Source organism: Ursus americanus, chromosome 35, assembly GCF_024610735.1.
Source record: "Ursus americanus isolate L20-20 chromosome 35, mUrsAme1.1.p, whole genome shotgun sequence".
Classification (NCBI taxonomy): domain Eukaryota; kingdom Metazoa; phylum Chordata; class Mammalia; order Carnivora; family Ursidae; genus Ursus; species Ursus americanus.
This window is the reverse complement of record NC_142161.1, coordinates 1,572,394-1,592,283: the sequence shown is the minus strand read 5'-3', so window position 1 is coordinate 1,592,283 and position 19,890 is coordinate 1,572,394. Positions and strand designations below refer to the sequence as shown.

The window sequence follows — 19,890 nt, the reverse complement described above, 5'->3', positions numbered from 1 at the left end:
TCTATGTTCATTTAAGTTTTTTTAAGCATCCTAAATTCTATATTCACATTATGCATTTCTGAAATTTAGAGTGAACCCAGAAAGGTTGATATGGAGGACATTTATCATTGTTTTATCAGTGTCTTACAATGTCTGTTCTGTACCGTTCATCCCCAAAGGGATATGGATTTCAGGATTTTGGGGACATGTGGGTTCGTTCCTATCAATAGTTGCCCCAAAGAGATCCTCAGAATATGAGAGTCTATGTTTCAATTTATGACCCCCAAACACACCTTTCCATTTCTAAGAACTTTGGGTGTTATCAAAAATGACATTTTCTAGAGATTTCAATGGTATGCTACCACCCGTCCCATTCAGCGCCCCAGACGTAAGTATGGTGACAATAGCATGACCTTTTTTTCTCGGTGCTGCAATGAATAGCCGGCCTTTAATGTATGGTGAAAGATGGGTAACTGGTTAATGGATCGAGTTAATGAGTGATCGATAAGCAAGTACACAGATTATTAGTGATGCACAAAGAAAAATAGGTGATGTAGACACAAGAGCAGAGACACACGCATTATATATATAAGTATATATGTATATATAGATGATTGCATACGTTTGCACATAGGATTGTAGCTTGAAAACAGAACGTGTCTACATTAAAGTGGTTTTGATGTAATGTGTTTCTTAGTTCTCCTGAACTTTCATCCAGATCTCTTCCCAAAAGCTAAGCTATGTTTTTTTTTTTTCTTCTATGAGTTGACAAGGGTCTCAGGAACTCCTAGTTTGTTTGGAGGCACTTGTATTTGTGTGAGGAATAAATAATGCAAGATGACATTGTTTCACATGTTTGAAAACACAAGACTTTGTAACAGTGACCCTCCTTTTCTTTACACTGGGATTCATCTCATTTGATCTGCTGACCTTAAGACAGGCAACTGGAACATTCTAGAGAACAGTCATGGATATTTGTGGACAAGGGCCCCAGAGAGTGGATTCAGGGAGACAGCAATAGATTTGCTCGTTTGCTTTTTGTTGTTGTCATTGTTTGCCTCTGATTCTGTCCAGAGGAAATCATGTTGGGGTAAAATGCTTGTATTTAGGCAAAGCAGCTATGTGTCACAGAGCAATGGTCTGGGAACTCAGACTCCCAGATTTGAATCCAGCTCTGGAACTTGTGAAATTGTGAGATCTCAGACAAGATCTAGACCCTCTAATTCACCTTTCTGACCACGTGACAGGTGTTCATTCATTCAATGCTCATCACACACTTATGCGATGATTTGTTTCCTCTCCCTGTTCCTCAGGTGGAGGAACGGAGGCACAGAGATGAATGTGACAAGGTTCGTGACCTCCTCTAAGTAAAGGAGCCAGGAGGTGAACCCAGGCCTGCAGTCCAGTGCTCGTGCTCTAACTACTGAACCGAACTGCACTTATGACTCAGTCATGGGATCAGTAGTTACTGTGCAAAGAAGCTTTAGCATCTGCATGGATGTCAGGAATTCCCTGAGCCAAGGGGAATCCCAAACACTGTTTGTCATTATGAGGTCACCTCGGTGGTCACATAGCCCAGGGAAGCTCTTGAGCCATAGATGTCCAGATCTTGCCATAGTCATTCATCTGAAAAGGACGTAGAAAGCCTGGTCCGTTTGAAGCCATGATTGTGTTCAGTTCAAAGATTCTGAGGGTTTGGAGGCACCATTTAGGACAAGCCAGTCAAACTCTGTTTGAACACTGGGCTACTCCTCAGCACCTGACCTCAATCTGGTCAGAATGGAGGAGACCCTTTCATGGTGTTTGATGGCATTGTCAGTATGAGTAAGCCCTAGTCATGCCGACATCCTGTGACCTTAGGGACACTGCTGGGACAAGGAAAAATAAGACTCAAAGAACCAGTTCATGATTAACCTTCTGTCCAGAGCTGCTCAGTGCCTGGCCAATCAGTGTCATGGCATGGTCACTCTTCAGGGCATGGCACAAATAGAATAAGAATAGGGAGCATGCTGAGCGGTGCCTGGCTGGCTCCGCCAGTGGAGCATTTGACTCTTGATCTCAGGGTCGTGAGTTCAGTCCCCATGTTGGGCATGGAGCCTATTTTAAAAACAGAGAGAAAGGAATCAGGGACATAGTGTTGTAGATTTGATAACATTCTCCCCATGAGCCCTAAAAAAATGCTTGAATGCCATGAACTACACACTTTAGGGACAGTGACCAACAAGAACTCAAACACTCGTAACAGCTTGCTGTCCATCATCCTTGTTTGGACGCGCTTGTCCAGCTAGGCCAGGGAGTGTCCATGCTCCAGTGGGGGCCTTTGCTCCTTCCGGAGCTCGCCCATTGTTGGCTAGTAAGTGCAAGCATGGAGAGAGGCCATGCTTCATGACTATATACACATAGCCTTGCAAAGCAAGACTAGAAGTCAAACAGCATCAAATGAATAATGGTGCTTGGTTTTCAATGATAGAACTTCATTATTGACAAATCGTCAACAATTGATGAGCTTCCTCACAAAGGATGTGAGATGAAATGCAACAGAAAGTCGTGCTTAGATCTGAATCTAAGTCTCTCAATAAAAGGTTGCTTATTATCACGTGCAAAATAGTATACAGCAGATGATAGATTCAAATGCAAAAGCAGGTCTGGGTGATCCTTACGGAGAGTCGTGATGGGGGAGCTTCTCCAGGGTGTGGGTATGGAAGGGTCCCTCTCTATGTGTCCTTTGCATATTCCCTGATTTTTTAAAAAAAGATTTTATTTGAGAGAGAATGAGAGAGCAGAAGCGGTGAGTAAGGGGGATGTGGGGTGGGGGAGGAGAAGAGGGACAAGCAGGCACCAAGCTGAGTGCAGAAACAGAGGCCCGGCTCGATCCCAGGACCCTGAGATCATGACCTGAGCCAGGACAGACGCGTGACCCACTGAGCCACACAGGCGCCCCTGAGGGGTCCCTCTCAAAGGAGGTGGGGCTTGGTCCCCTGCCACTGCAGGGTTTAGAGAAGGATGAGGAGTCTATAAAGACTGGATCTGGGGGAGGAAGGAAGGAACAGGGAAGGTGCCCATTCAGAGCCAGTGCAGTCCCAGTTCACTCTTAGCCAGGCCTTAGCCCAGGCAGTTTGGAGACTTACTTAGATCAATACCAGTGAGATACTAGAGGTTCATAGGCTTAATTTATTAAACCAGCAAAGCACTAGCCCAGGTGGCCATTTTTCCAGTTAATTCACAGGAACTGCTCAGCCAGGGTTGGTCAGTTGAAGGGAAGCTAATTCTTGGTAGAGCTGTCATGTGACAATTAGTTTGGAAAGTTCTGGGTTCTGAATCAGCTTGGGAGCCCCGCAGCCCACTGGTCCCTGAGGGTGCTCAACTGGTCCCGGGGAAGGCTCCACGTCAGACAGCTAGTAGGGTGAATGCTGTGGGAGGATGGCCACAGTTGGGCTTCCCCTGGCCCTTCAGAGGGGCTTGTCAAGGGGCATCTGCACTGTGTTCTGGGTCAGGGGTTGAAACCTAGATGTGCGAAGGTGAGCTAGGATTTGGACTTTGCTGTTGGCTCAGGCACCTCCCCCAGGGCATCCACTGTCTCCCACAGACAACTCGGGGCTGGAGGATATGAGAAAGAGATGAGGGAGCCCTGGTTCAGGGTTGCAGGGCTTGATCTCAGGTGTCTGGGCAGGTGTCAGGTGTTCTGGGGCCTCTCTCCCCAAGGAACCAACTCCATTCCTGTCCCGGCTCCCCCACTCAACATTAAGTTGTCTCTATAGCTTGGCTTTGGTAAATAGTGCTGCCGAACATGGGCAGATATTTCTCTGAAATCTAGACTTGAATTCAAATGGATTTCTTATCCAAGAGTGGGATTGCTGGGTGTAATGGTAGTTCTTTTGTGAATTTTTTTGATGAAGTCCCATATTGTGTTTTCATAGTGACTGCATCAGTTTACATTCTCTGTGGGGTATTTGAAGGCTATATGAACCCTAAGACCTTCCTAAAGCCCTCTCTGACTCAGGTGGCTTTGCTAGGCAAATGATGAACCATGGGATCAAAAGTTTGTACTCTGATGAACTTATCACTCCTTTTCCTATGGTCTTCTGATAGCAAGATGTCAACAGCTCTTTCTGTTGTCATGCATTTCCCATGGTCTCTGAGAAAACAAAAAACAAAAGTGAAGAAAACATCCATATTTTCTCTAGGTCTCCGGAAGCTGGCCAGGAGAATAAAGCCGAAGGTTCACCCCACTTCTGACTCTGTCGAAGGTACCGTGGAAATTCATTCATTAAGTTGATTCAAGAATAATTATTCTAGGGGCACCTGGGTGGTGTCCAACTCTTGATTTTGGCCCAGGTCATGATGTCAGGGTCATGAGATTGAGCCCCATGTTGGGCTCCATGCTGGGTATGGAGCCTGCTTCAGATTCTCTCTCCCTTTCCCTATGCCCCTCCTCTGCTCACACTCTCTCTTTGTCTCTAAAAGAAAAAAGAAGAAGAAGAATCATTACACTAGTTTTCAGTGTCCCATACTTAAGACAAAAATGCCAAGCCATATTATTTTTGTTTCACGTGTGACAATTTTAATTTAGCTGGTCACTCATCAGTTTATAACCACAGTAGTCAAATGGCATTTGCAACTCAAGTCTGTTCACATTTCATGGTAGGTATAGTGAAGCTAAGGAATGGACATTAGTCTGTTATTAAATATTAGGAAAAATAGATCGTTTATTATTTTTAATGAATAGACGTTATTACTTCAAATAGGTTTAGATTAAGATAATAATTGAGCAGATAATATAAAAAGTTTCCCTATCATCCTTATCCCTTGGCGCACAATTTCCACAATCCTTAAAAGCTTCATCAGTGTGGAACACATGTCACGAATCACAAACCAGCGTAGCGATATTAATACTCATTGAAGGCCAGCATCGCTAGGAAGGTCTGCTCTGTGTTGTGCAGGAGTATGGGTTTTGACAAATGTGTAAAGTCGTGTATCCACCATGTACAGAGTAACTTCACTGCCTTGAAAATCCTGTGTTTAACCTATTCATGCCTTTGCCCTTTCTCTAGAAATCTTAACAACCGTTGACCTTTTGTCATCTCTATAGCTTTCTTTTCTCCAGAATGTCATCTAGTTGGAACCGTAAAGCATGTTGCTTTTCCAGACTGACTTCTTTCACTTTTATCTATACAGTTCACATTCGTCGATGTCTTTTTGTGACTTGATTGCTCAATTATTTTTTTTAATCTTCTTTTTATTATTGTTTGAGAGAGAGAGTGAAAGTGTGTGGGGAGGGGCGGAGGAAGAGGGAGAGAGAATCTTCAGCAGCCTCCATGCTCAGCAGGGAACCCGTCTGACGTGGGGCTGGATATCATGTCCCTGAGATCATGACCTGAGCCCAAATCAAGAGTTGGATGCTTAACTGAGTGAGCCAGCTATGCGCTCCGGTAGCTCAGCTCTGTTTATTACCAAATCGTATTGCATCGTAAGGGTGTATTGCCGGTTGTTTCTCCGTTCACCTAGTGTAGGACAGCTTAGTCGCCTCTAGATTTGGTGTTCATAAATCAAGCCGATAGAAGCACTCCTGGGCCAGTTTTCATGCGGACACATTTTTCAACTCAACCGGGTAAATACCTAGGAGTGAGATGGCTAGATGACACAGCAAGACTGTGTTTTGCTTTGTAAGATTTGATAGGATTCACCAGTCAAACCATCTGGGGCCGGCTCTTCCTTTCTGGGAAATGTATTAACTATCGGTTAAATGTTTTTGATACCTGCCTGTTCAGATCATCTATTTCCTTTCAGTGGGTTTTGGTAGTTTTGTGACTTTGAAGGAATTGGCCTCTTTCCTTTCAGGAATCCTAGAATTTTTTCATGTATTCCTTTAGAATCCTTTCAACGTGACGTCTCCTCTTTCATCTGTTGTTAATGTGTGTCTTCCCTCTTTCTTCATGGTTAGTCAGGCTAGAGCTTTATCCATTTTACTGATATTTACAAAGAACCAGCTTTTGTCTTGGTTTGGTTGATTTTGTCTGAGAGTTTTTTGTGTTCCATTTCATTATAGGATTTTTTTTCTCTTACTTGCTTTATATGACATGACTCTTTTTTGCCTTGTTTTCTAAGGAGGAAGCCTATTCACTTTGAATCTTTCTTACTTTCCAACACGATGACATTCAGTAGTATAAATTCTCCCAAGCACTGCCTTTGCATACATTTTTGTCAACGTATATTTTCATTTCGTTTAGTTCAAAATCTTTTCAAGCTTCTCGTGAAACTTCCTCTTTGACCATTTTTTAAAAATTTCCAGCTATTTGGGGATTTCCCAAGATTTCTTGCTGTGGTTGAGCTCTAGTTTAATTTCATAGAGGTCTGAGAGCAGCTGTTGTATTGCTTCTACTCTTTGAGATGTGTTGGGGTGTGTTTTATGGCCCAGCATGTGGTCTCTTGCTGAATGTTCCAGGTGAGCTGGAGAAACAGTATATTCTGCTAGAGAGTCTGTGCTCCAGGGAACCTGGATTCCCTGTGTTCCCTTTCCTGTCTCCTCAGGGCCATGGTTTGTCCTGTGTCCTCCCCTCTCCATGGATCCGAGAGTGGTTGATTTTTCAGTGTCTTCAGGCTTTTTCTTGTTCGTAGGGTGGACAGTGATTGCCATGGTCCTTGCATGTGGAGCCCTCTACTTTTGTCTTCATGTGCCTTCAACTCCCTTCTCCTGAAATGTGTCTTGACTTCAAGATATTTGGGCACACGCTGCTTCCATTCATATAACCAGGTCTCCAAAAACAGCCGAGAAGCCTGTGTCTAGATGTCAGCTTACGTAGCAAAACACACGTTTTCTTTGACGTTCCACCTTTTACATTGGCTGTTATTCTAAGTTAGAGGTTTACAGAAATATCAGCCATATGCTTTCACTCAACGTGTTACCCTCCCAGAGGTATGGACTAGTGAAAATAGAGAATATATGTGTTTTTACATATATCCATTGAGTATCCAGCCTTTCACACACAATGACAGACCAAGAAACCCATTGACAGAGATGGATAGATACGCATATACATAGGGAGTTAGTAACATAGAAAAAAGAAAAGGTAACGTTTTGAGATGAAGAGACATATGAATTTCTGTATGTAGACAATTGCATCCTTGTGCACATAGAGCTCCAGCTTTAGAAAAGCACGAGCCTCTATTCATGTGGTTGTGAGGTAATGCACAGGTCAGGTCCCCTGAGTCTGCATCCAGCGTGCTGTGCAAAGGCGAAGCTCTGGTCTCTCGCATGGCTGGGCAACAGGTCTTAGCTTGAGGTGCTCACATGTAGGAGGAGGAAATCTCACAAGATGATAGAGTTTCACATGTTGTAGAACACGAGTATGTTAGGTACATAAGCTCTCTCCCACCAGTCAACTGGTGTTCGTCGTGTTGGACCAGATAGCTGTCAGGTCAGGCAACTAATTCATTCTGGAAGCATCATGCACATTATTTTGGGAAATGGCCACTTAGTGTGTCCTCAGGCAGTCAGAAAAAGCATTTCTGAGACCTTTATGTGACTCCTTAAACACCGGGTCTGGCTTAACATAAAGGAGTCCTTTTTAGACAAAGCAGGTGTGCGTCATGGGGAAAGCACTGGCCTGGGAGCTTGGACAGCAGAGTTTGACTGCAGCTCTGAGTTCTGTGGAGTTATGGCATCTCAGATGAGACATTTCACCTCCAAGGAACCTTCCTGAGCATTTCCATGGCATGCTTTACTTACACTAACCATTCAACCCTCACCACCAATGCAGTACTTTGCTTGCTAAGGGCAGTATTCAGATGGAGAAACTGAGGCACAGAGCTGAATGCACCCAAGCACACAAGCTCTTAAGTGGAAATGCCAAAATGTGCACCCAGATGGCTGGGCCCATGCTGCTACTCTGAGATACTGAACTGCACTTCCCACACTGACAAGCATAGCTCTGAGCCATGGGTTCAACAGAAACCATGCAGGATCTTTCCAAGGCCTGTGTATATATCTGAGCTGCATGAGTCTACAGAGATCCCAAGTACTGTCTACCATTATGAGGTGGCCTCAGTGGTCACATGGAGGGCAGACTTGGGCATAGCCCTTAGTGTGAAAAGCACACAGAAGGTCCAAACTGTCTGTCCAGCTCACAGATTTTGAGACTGGGAGGCACAACATTGAAAAACGTGGTAAATCTCTCTGTGTTGGGTCACTTCTCAGCGGCTGGCCCCAAATGAGAATCAAGAGATAGTTTAGTGCTCTTTGATTGCATGATCCCCCTGAGCCCCAGAAAGCCTCCAGTGCTGGCAATGACACACCCAAGCAACAAGGACAAATAAGAACTCCAAGTAACATTTGGTTACTAAGCCAGGGTCCTCTCTTTTTCCTGCACCTCTCTTACAGAGCTGAGGTAGAGGACATCGGGAGGAACCCAGGCCTCCCACTGTAAAGGACCATCCCATTAGTGGATGACTACTGCTAGCACGGAGAGCCACCCGACTCAGTGAACACATACATGAGACACACACTGGATGGGGAAATACCATAAGATTAATGATGTTATTTTTATTTATTTCATATTTTTAAATTTTTGGACTATCTTCTGTCTTTAGGGTGTCTTTATTTTTCATCATTATTATTTTTTAATGGAAGTAGTTGAGCTGACACACCATATTCCGTTCGTTTCAGGTGTACCTTTGCCTTCAATGGCAAAGCCAGGACTCTGTTTCTCCCTTCTTTGCTGCTTCTCTTCTCTGCATCTCCTTCCATGAAGAAGGGGGCTCACCAATAGCCAACTGCAGGCTTTTCTTTTTTAATGTAAATTCAAATTAGGTAACATATACTGTATTAGTAGTTTCAGGGGTAGAACTTAGTGGTTCATCTGTTGCGGTAACAGCCAGTTGTCATTCCATCAAGTGCCCTCCTTAAGGCCCATCACCCAATTACCCCATCCCCCCACTTCAGCAGCCTCAGTGTGTTCTCTAGATATATGGGAATATTACTCAACTGTTGAAGGACTCAAATCTTGTCATTGGCAAGTGCATGCTGTTAAACCAACCACATCCCTCACCAACCCCCCCTTCAGCAGCCCTCAGTTTGTAATATAGATACACTGTAAATTACTCAACCACCAGAAGGAATCAAATCTTGCCATTGGCAACTGCATGCTGTTTAACCAACCACATCCATCTCCACTGTTCTGTCGTTCAAGTCAAGCAGAGCTCTCTGAGTCATTCATGAGATAGAGCACCGTGGCGGGAAGGTACTCTGTGTCCTGTAGTCTGTCTCCTGTTCAGATGGCCAGTTGGAGGAGCTTCGTCCTGGCAGAACAATTAGAGAGACTTTGCTACGGGCAGAGGGAGGGGTGGGGCTCCCTCACGACACCACAGTGTGCAACCAGGCGACCTCTTTGTAGACTAACTGACTCACATCGACCAGGTTGCCTTAAGCTAGAAAGTCAAAGGTCTGTTTCTCCTTCGTTTTCTCATCCTCTTGTTTGCTTTTCCTCACCCACCAAGGAGAATGGCCCAGCAGCAGCTCAGCCCATGCTTCTTAGCCAGTCACTCCCATACAGTCTTGTCCCGTGTCCCTATCAACAGTGATCATAGAGTAATTCCCGAGTAGGACCAACAATGGACTGACACGTACTCTGTGTCCTTTCAGAGTCAACCAAGGAGGACCTTGGCAAGAAACCACCATGGCCCAACACATCGAGGGTAAGCTTGGCTGTCTTTGCCTGAGAAAGAAATGTTTCTTACTTGAGTTTCATCTTTTTGAAGTGAGTTCAGCTATGACAACATGACAGTGTAGTTTTTAGACGTGAGGTACCATTTTCTTGGGGTGTTGGGAGGGGAGGTTGTAAACTGTGGTAGGGGACCTTTTACTCAGAAGCGGTTTTTCCTCCCTGAATTAAGAGTTTTGTAATTGTGCTTCAGGGAATTTGAAAGATCCATCCCCCAGGAAAAGCTCATGCCTTTTCCACGGGTGCACACTGTGCTTCCTTTCCGGGCCTTTGTCTTTCCTGCTGTTTCTCATTTGGTTTTCAATAGTCACCAAGAGAACCGTTGATGACACAGTATGCATATGACCTGACTCTCAGGGTGTGTTCTTTTCTGTAAATTCAGGTGGCCCCAGAACCATGTGGAGGTGGTACGTATTCTGGAATCAGTCCCTTGCTGAGGAAAAACTCTAGATGGTAAGGCAGGTTGGGGGGATGTCCTCACTGTCCTCAGTCTGGAGAGCCATCTGATTCCAGGTTCCTGGTAGGACTGAGGCTTGGGAGTGTGGGGAAAAGCAGACTCCAGGTGAGAAACTATGTGCATGTGTCTCCAGTCCTAGGAAACCAAGGCATTCTCCCTGGGTGGTGTGGGTGTGTGTGCATGAGGCTTGGAGGTTAGGTGTCTTGTGTAGTGTGATTGTGTGTGTGTGTGTGTGTGTGTGAGAGAGCAAGAGAAAGACAAAGACAGAGACAGAGAGAAGACAGAAAGAGAGAGAGAGAAAGGTGTTACTCCAGGAGATATGTCAGACAGATACTGCATGATGTCACCCTTCTCCAAAGCCATGTCATCACACTGCGCACTTTAGAGCCTTACTGCAGTGGGTGGCCCAGCAGGGGCACTTCAGTCCATGCTTGGAAACCAGCTGGCTCCATACACCCCAGCCTCATGTCCATATCAAGCAACATTCCATGAATATTCTTGGGCAACAAGAGGAATGTGCTGACGGGTAATCTGTGTCCTAGATGCCTTGGAGGAAGACATCGATCCCATCAAAGGAGACAGCGCCGGAGGCACACCTCTCGCCTTGGTGAGCTAGAAGTTCTTTGTCCGAGGAACAGATGTCGCTTTCTTGGTTTCTTTCCAATCAAATTCAGATGAAAATCAGACAATGTATATTTGAGATTATACATATAGATCTCATACAATTTTCCTTTTTCGGAGAGCATTGAGTGGTTGTCTCTGCCAACCGTTAGCTGATTTGAGAGGACATTTACCATTGGCGACACCAAACATGGTTCTAAACACTGTGGTAGGATCCTGTCCCTCAGTAACACTTTCTCCTGCTTGGATGAAGCATTTTGTAGTCACCGTCCTGAATGGACTGGACAGACATGTCCCCCAGGAAAAACAACTTCCTAAGGCATCCCCAGTTCACTTACTTTGGGGTCATTGGACTCAACCACTGTGTTCCATCTGGGTTCCTAAAGTCATTGAGGGAAATAAAGCTCATGCAGACAGACAGTGTGTAGCATGACCTGAGCCTCACGGTGTCCTCTTTTCTGTACCTGCAGGTGACACCTTCAACCATCACCAGCGAGAGCGGTACGTATTCTGGAATCAGCCTCTTCCTGAGATAAAACTCTAGATGTTAGTGCAGGTGGGGCATCTTTGCAATCCTCAGTCTGGCGAGCCGCCCTGATTGGGTTGTGGGGGTGTGGGGCACCAGAGATTTCCCAGGTGAAAAAATGTGTCCATGTGTCTACAGTCCTAGGAAGCCATTGTATTCCCTGTGTGTGGTGTGGGTGTGTGTTCATGAGGCTTGGGGTTGGGGTTTCTTTTGTGGCTCTATGTGGTGTGATTGTGAGTGTGTGATTTTGTGTGGGAGACAGGGAGAGACAGACACAGACAGAGAGATGCAGAGAGGGAGAGGGAGAGATGGAAAGAGTGAGAGAGAGATTGCATATGTCTCCAGGAGGTGTATCCTACTGTCACTGCACAATTCCCATTGTCCACATTCTCAAAAAAAAAAAAAAAAAGAGAAAGAAAGAAAGAAAGAAAGAAAGAAAGAAAGAAAGAAAAGAAAAGAAAAGAAAAGAGAATAAAAGACAAGATGAGATAAAGAAATCTCATTACAGGGCACATATTTTATCCCTATTAGCGCAGGAGGCCCAGTGGCGGCGTTCAGCCCATGCCTGGGAACCAAATGCCTCCATATGCTCTAACCCCATTCATAGTGAGCAATACTCTTCGAGGCATTCTTTTTTTTTTTTAAGCTTTTATTTATTTGAGAGAGAGTGAGTGAGAGCACAAACAGGTGAGAGGGGCAGAGGGAGAGAGAAAAGCAGACCCTTGCTGAGCAGAAGCCCCATCCGGGACTCGATCCCAGGACCCTGCGGTCCTGACTTGAGCTGAAGGCAGATGGTTCACCGACTGAGCCACCCAGGCTCCCCTCCCCGCATCATTCTTGAGCAGCACCACCAATACGCTGACAGGTGCTCTGTGTCCTTCTAGATGTGACTGATGATGGCGCTGTCTGGTCCTGGCTGTATCAGAGGATCCCAGAGGAGGAGGGCCTGCCTCCTGACAAGGTGAGCTCGCCTGTCTATCCCCGAGGAACGAATGTTGCTTTCTGGGTTTCTTTCCAATCAAATTCAGATGAAATTCAGACAGTATACACTGTGTTGGCGAATTGAACATAATACTAAAACAAAAATCATTTTCCTAATGTCAACTGCTTGTATATGGAAATGAAATTATTTTTATATACAGATTTTATGTAAAAAGCTATATATACTTTTGAGATTCTACATATGGAACTTCCCTGGTGGGGAGAGCGTTGAGTGGTTGTCTCTGCCAACCGTTAGCTGATTCGAGAGGACATTTAGCATTGGCGACACCAAACGTGGTTCTAAACGCTGTGGTAGGATCCTGTCCCTCAGCAACACTTTCTCCTGCTTGGATGAAGCATTTTGTAGTCACCGTCCTGAATGGACTGGACAGACATGTCCCCCAGGAAAAACAACTTCCTAAGGCATCCCCAGTTCACTTACTTTGGGGTCGTTGGACTCAACCACTGTGTTCCATCTGGGTTCCTAAAGTCATTGAGGGAAATAAAGCTCATGCAGACAGATAGTGTGTAGCATGACCTGAGCCTCACGGTGTCCTCTTTTCTGTACCTGCAGGGGACAGGAGCATCTGGTGAATGCGGTACGTATTCTGGAATCAGCCTCTTCCTGAGACAAAACACTAGATGTTAATGCAGGTGGGGCATCCTTGCCATCCTCAGTCTGGCGAGCCGCCCTGATTGGGTTGTGGGGGTGTGGTGGACAGGAGATTTCCCAGGTGAAAAAGTGTGTCCATGTGTCTACAGTCCTAGGAAGCCATTGTATTCCCTGTGTGTGGTGTGGGTGTGTGTGCGTGAGGCTTGGGCTTGGGGTGTCTTTTGTGGCTCTATGTGGTGTGATTGTGAGTGTGTGTGTGAGAGAGAGAGAGAAGAACAAAGACAGAAAGACAGAGAGACATAGACAGACAGACAAAGACAAAGAGAGCGATGACCGAGAAAGAGAGACAGAGAGGGGGAGAAAGCGAGAGAATGGTGTTTCTCCAGGAGATATGTCAGACAGATACTGCATGATGTCACCCTTCTCCAAAGCCATGTCATCACACTGCGCACTTTAGAGCCTTACTGCAGTGGGTGGCCCAGCAGGGGCACTTCAGTCCATGCTTGGAAACCAGCTGGCTCCATACACCCCAGCCTCGTGTCCATATCAAGCAACAGTCCATGAATATTCTTGGGCAACAAGAGGAATGTGCTGACGGGTACTCTGTGTCCTAGATGCCTTGGAGGAAGCCCTGGATCCCATCAAAGGAGACAGCGCCGGAGGCACACCTCTCGCCTTGGTGAGCTAGAAGTTCTTTGTCCGAGGAACAGATGTTGCTTTCTTGGTTTCTTTCCAATCAAATTCAGATGAAATTCAGACAGTATATTCTGTGTTGGCGAATTGAACATAATACTAAAACAAAAATCATTTTCCTAATGTCAACTGCTTGTATATGGAAATGAAATTATTTTTATATACAGATTTTATGTAAAAAGCTATATGTACTTTTGAGATTCTACATATGGAACTTCCCTGGTGGGGAGAGCGTTGAGTGGTTGTCTCTGCCAACCGTTAGCTGATTCGCGAGGACATTTAGCATTGGCGACACCAAACGTGGTTCTAAACGCTGTGGTAGGATCCTGTCCCTCAGTAACACTTTCTCCTGCTTGGATGAAGCATTTTGTAGTCACCGTCCTGAATGGACTGGACAGACATGTCCCCCAGGAAAAACAACTTCCTAAGGCATCCCCAGTTCACTTACTTTGGGGTCATTGGACTCAACCACTGTGTTCCATCTGGGTTCCTAAAGTCATTGAGGGAAATAAAGCTCATGCAGACAGACAGTGTGTAGCATGACCTGAGCCTCACGGTGTCCTCTTTTCTGTACCTGCAGGTGACACCTTCAACCATCACCAGCGAGAGCGGTACGTATTCTGGAATCAGCCTCTTCCTGAGATAAAACTCTAGATGTTAATGCAGGTGGGGCATCTTTGCAATCCTCAGTCTGGCGAGCCGCCCTGATTGGGTTGTGGGGGTGTGGGGCACCAGAGATTTCCCAGGTGAAAAAATGTGTCCATGTGTCTACAGTCCTAGGAAGCCATTGTATTCCCTGTGTGTGGTGTGGGTGTGTGTTCATGAGGCTTGGGGTTGGGGTTTCTTTTGTGGCTCTATGTGGTGTGATTGTGAGTGTGTGATTTTGTGTGGGAGACAGGGAGAGACAGACACAGACAGAGAGATGCAGAGAGGGAGAGGGAGAGATGGAAAGAGTGAGAGAGAGATTGCATATGTCTCCAGGAGGTGTATCCCACTGCCACTGCACAATTCCCATTGTCCACATTCTCAAAAAAAAAAAAAAAAAAAAGAAAAAGAAAGAAAGAAAGAAAGAAAGAAAGAAAGAAAGAAAGAAAGAAAGAAAGAAAGAAAGAAGAGAATAAAAGACAAGATGAGATAAAGAAATCTCATTACAGGGCACATATTTTATCCCTATTAGCGCAGGAGGCCCAGTGGCGGCGTTCAGCCCATGCCTGGGAACCAAATGCCTCCATATGCTCTAACCCCATTCATAGTGAGCAATACTCTTCGAGGCATTCTTTTTTTTTTTTTTAAGATTTTATTTATTTGAGAGAGAGTGAGTGAGAGCACAAACAGGTGAGAGGGGCAGAGGGAGAGAGAAAAGCAGACCCTTGCTGAGCAGAAGCCCCATCCGGGACTCGATCCCAGGACCCTGCGGTCCTGACTTGAGCTGAAGGCAGATGGTTCACCGACTGAGCCTCCCAGGCTCCCCTCCCCGCATCATTCTTGAGCAGCACCACCAATACGCTGACAGGTGCTCTGTGTCCTTCTAGATGTGACTGATGATGGCGCTGTCTGGTCCTGGCTGTATCAGAGGATCCCAGAGGAGGAGGGCCTGCCTCCTGACAAGGTGAGCTCGCCTGTCTATCCCCGAGGAACAAATGTTGCTTTCTGGGTTTCTTTCCAATCAAATTCAGATGAAATTCAGACAGTATACACTGTGTTGGCGAATTGAACATAATACTAAAACAAAAATCATTTTCCTAATGTCAACTGCTTGTATATGGAAATGAAATTATTTTTATATACAGATTTTATGTAAAAAGCTATATATACTTTTGAGATTCTACATATGGAACTTCCCTGGTGGGGAGAGCGTTGAGTGGTTGTCTCTGCCAACCGTTAGCTGATTCGAGAGGACATTTAGCATTGGCGACACCAAACGTGGTTCTAAACGCTGTGGTAGGATCCTGTCCCTCAGCAACACTTTCTCCTGCTTGGATGAAGCATTTTGTAGTCACCGTCCTGAATGGACTGGACAGACATGTCCCCCAGGAAAAACAACTTCCTAAGGCATCCCCAGTTCACTTACTTTGGGGTCGTTGGACTCAACCACTGTGTTCCATCTGGGTTCCTAAAGTCATTGAGGGAAATAAAGCTCATGCAGACAGATAGTGTGTAGCATGACCTGAGCCTCACGGTGTCCTCTTTTCTGTACCTGCAGGGGACAGGAGCATCTGGTGAATGCGGTACGTATTCTGGAATCAGCCTCTTCCTGAGACAAAACACTAGATGTTAATGCAGGTGGGGCATCCTTGCCATCCTCAGTCTGGCGAGCCGCCCTGATTGGGTTGTGGGGGTGTGGTGGACAGGAGATTTCCCAGGTGAAAAAGTGTGTCCATGTGTCTACAGTCCTAGGAAGCCATTGTATTCCCTGTGTGTGGTGTGGGTGTGTGTGCGTGAGGCTTGGGCTTGGGGTGTCTTTTGTGGCTCTATGTGGTGTGATTGTGAGTGTGTGTGTGAGAGAGAGAGAGAAGAACAAAGACAGAAAGACAGAGAGACATAGACAGACAGACAAAGACAAAGAGAGCGATGACCGAGAAAGAGAGACAGAGAGGGGGAGAAAGCGAGAGAATGGTGTTTCTCCAGGAGATATGTCAGACAGATACTGCATGATGTCACCCTTCTCCAAAGCCATGTCATCACACTGCGCACTTTAGAGCCTTACTGCAGTGGGTGGCCCAGCAGGGGCACTTCAGTCCATGCTTGGAAACCAGCTGGCTCCATACACCCCAGCCTCGTGTCCATATCAAGCAACAGTCCATGAATATTCTTGGGCAACAAGAGGAATGTGCTGACGGGTACTCTGTGTCCTAGATGCCTTGGAGGAAGCCCTGGATCCCATCAAAGGAGACAGCGCCGGAGGCACACCTCTCGCCTTGGTGAGCTAGAAGTTCTTTGTCCGAGGAACAGATGTTGCTTTCTTGGTTTCTTTCCAATCAAATTCAGATGAAATTCAGACAGTATATTCTGTGTTGGCGAATTGAACATAACACTAAAACAAAAATCATTTTCCTAATGTCAACTGCTTGTATGTGGAAATGAAATTATTTTTATATACAGATTTTATGTAAAAAGCTATATGTACTTTTGAGATTCTACATATGGAACTTCCCTGGTGGGGAGAGCGTTGAGTGGTTGTCTCTGCCAACCGTTAGCTGATTCGCGAGGACATTTAGCATTGGCGACACCAAACGTGGTTCTAAACGCTGTGGTAGGATCCTGTCCCTCAGTAACACTTTCTCCTGCTTGGATGAAGCATTTTGTAGTCACCGTCCTGAATGGACTGGACAGACATGTCCCCCAGGAAAAACAACTTCCTAAGGCATCCCCAGTTCACTTCTTTGGGGTTGTTGGACTCAACCACTGTGTTCTATCTGGGTTCCTAAAGTCATTGAGGGAAATAAAGCTCATGCAGACAGACAGTGTGTAGCATGACCTGAGCCTCACGGTGTCCTCTTTTCTGTACCTGCAGGGGACAGGAGCATCTGGTGAATGCGGTACGTATTCTGGAATCAGCCTCTTCCTGAGACAAAACACTAGATGTTAATGCAGGTGGGGCATCCTTGCCATCCTCAGTCTGGCGAGCCGCCCTGATTGGGTTGTGGGGGTGTGGTGGACAGGAGATTTCCCAGGTGGAAAAGTGTGTCCATGTGTCTACAGTCCTAGGAAGCCATTGTATTCCCTGTGTGTGGTGTGGGTGTGTGTGCGTGAGGCTTGGGCTTGGGGTGTCTTTTGTGGCTCTATGTGGTGTGTTTGTCAGTGTGTGTGTGAGAGAGAGAGAGAGAGGAACAAAGACAGAAAGACAGAGAGACATAGGCAGAGAGACAAAGACAAAGAGAGAGATGACCGAGAAAGAGAGACAGAGACGGGGAGAAAGCGAGAGAATGGTGTTTCTCCAGGAGATATGTCAGACAGATACTGCATGATGTCACCCTTCTCCAAAGCCATGTCATCACACTGCGCACTTTAGAGCCTTACTGCAGTGGGTGGCCCAGCAGGGGCACTTCAGTCCATGCTTGGAAACCAGCTGGCTCCATACACCCCAGCCTCGTGTCCATATCAAGCAACAGTCCATGAATATTCTTGGGCAACAAGAGGAATGTGCTGACGGGTACTCTGTGTCCTAGATGCCTTGGAGGAAGCCCTGGATCCCATCAAAGGAGACAGCGCCGGAGGCACACCTCTCGCCTTGGTGAGCTAGAAGTTCTTTGTCCGAGGAACAGATGTTGCTTTCTTGGTTTCTTTCCAATCAAATTCAGATGAAATTCAGACAGTATATTCTGTGTTGGCGAATTGAACATAATACTAAAACAAAAATCATTTTCCTAATGTCAACTGCTTGTATATGGAAATGAAATTATTTTTATATACAGATTTTATGTAAAAAGCTATATGTACTTTTGAGATTCTACATATGGAACTTCCCTGGTGGGGAGAGCGTTGAGTGGTTGTCTCTGCCAACCGTTAGCTGATTCGCGAGGACATTTAGCATTGGCGACACCAAACGTGGTTCTAAACGCTGTGGTAGGATCCTGTCCCTCAGTAACACTTTCTCCTGCTTGGATGAAGCATTTTGTAGTCACCGTCCTGAATGGACTGGACAGACATGTCCCCCAGGAAAAACAACTTCCTAAGGCATCCCCAGTTCACTTACTTTGGGGTCATTGGACTCAACCACTGTGTTCCATCTGGGTTCCTAAAGTCATTGAGGGAAATAAAGCTCATGCAGACAGACAGTGTGTAGCATGACCTGAGCCTCACGGTGTCCTCTTTTCTGTACCTGCAGGTGACACCTTCAACCATCACCAGCGAGAGCGGTACGTATTCTGGAATCAGCCTCTTCCTGAGATAAAACTCTAGATGTTAATGCAGGTGGGGCATCTTTGCAATCCTCAGTCTGGCGAGCCGCCCTGATTGGGTTGTGGGGGTGTGGGGCACCAGAGATTTCCCAGGTGAAAAGATGTGTCCATGTGTCTACAGTCCTAGGAAGGCATTGTATTCCCTGTGTGTGGTGTGGGTGTGTGTTCATGAGGCTTGGGGTTGGGGTTTCTTTTGTGGCTCTATGTGGTGTGATTGTGAGTGTGTGATTTTGTGTGGGAGACAGGGAGAGACAGACACAGACAGAGAGATGCAGAGAGGGAGAGGGAGAGATGGAAAGAGTGAGAGAGAGATTGCATATGTCTCCAGGAGGTGTATCCCACTGCCACTGCACAATTCCCATTGTCCACATTCTCAAAAAAAAAAAAAAAAGAAAAGAAAAAGAAAGAAAGAAAGAAAAGAAAAGAGAATAAAAGACAAGATGAGATAAAGAAATCTCATTACAGGGCACATATTTTATCCCTATTAGCGCAGGAGTCCCAGTGGTGGCGTTCAGCCCATGCCTGGGACAAATGCCTCCATATGCTCTAACCCCATTCATACTGAGCAATACTCTTCGAGGCATTCTTTTTTTTTTTTTTAAGATTTTATTTATTTGAGAGAGAGTGAGTGAGAGCACAAACAGGTGAGAGGGGCAGAGGGAGAGAGAAAAGCAGACCCTTGCTGAGCAGAAGCCCCATCCGGGACTCGATCCCAGGACCCTGCAGTCCTGACTTGAGCTGAAGGCAGATGGTTCACCGACTGAGCCACCCAGGCCCCCCTCCCCGCATCATTCTTGAGCAGCACCACCAATACGCTGACAGGTGCTCTGTGTCCTTCTAGATGTGACTGATGATGGCGCTGTCTGGTCCTGGCTGTATCAGAGGATCCCAGAGGAGGAGGGCCTGCCTCCTGACAAGGTGAGCTCGCCTGTCTATCCCCGAGGAACAAATGTTGCTTTCTGGGTTTCTTTCCAATCAAATTCAGATGAAATTCAGACAGTATATTCTGTGTTGGCGAATTGAACATAATACTAAAACAAAAATCATTTTCCTAATGTCAACTGCTTGTATATGGAAATGAAATTATTTTTATATACAGATTTTATGTAAAAAGCTATATATACTTTTGAGATTCTACATATGGAACTTCCCTGGTGGGGAGAGCGTTGAGTGGTTGTCTCTGCCAACCGTTAGCTGATTCGCGAGGACATTTAGCATTGGCGACACCAAACGTGGTTCTAAACGCTGTGGTAGGATCCTGTCCCTCAGCAACACTTTCTCCTGCTTGGATGAAGCATTTTGTAGTCACCGTCCTGAATGGACTGGACAGACATGTCCCCCAGGAAAAACAACTTCCTAAGGCATCCCCAGTTCACTTACTTTGGGGTCGTTGGACTCAACCA

The 19,890-nt window shown here is 45.9% G+C and overlaps 1 long non-coding RNA gene across 1 annotated transcript in view; it reads left to right on the top strand.

The window, feature by feature from the left end:
* LOC123780123 (uncharacterized) overlaps positions 1-10,768 on the top strand; it is a 105,612-nt gene extending 94,844 nt beyond the window's left edge. Inside the window, exons 6-9 of the long non-coding RNA XR_015723002.1 lie at positions 4,164-4,226; positions 9,617-9,669; positions 10,078-10,102; positions 10,695-10,768. This is a non-coding gene — a long non-coding RNA (uncharacterized LOC123780123). The remainder of the gene's footprint in view (positions 1-4,163; positions 4,227-9,616; positions 9,670-10,077; positions 10,103-10,694) is intronic.
* The last annotated feature ends 9,122 nt before the right edge of the window (positions 10,769-19,890 follow it).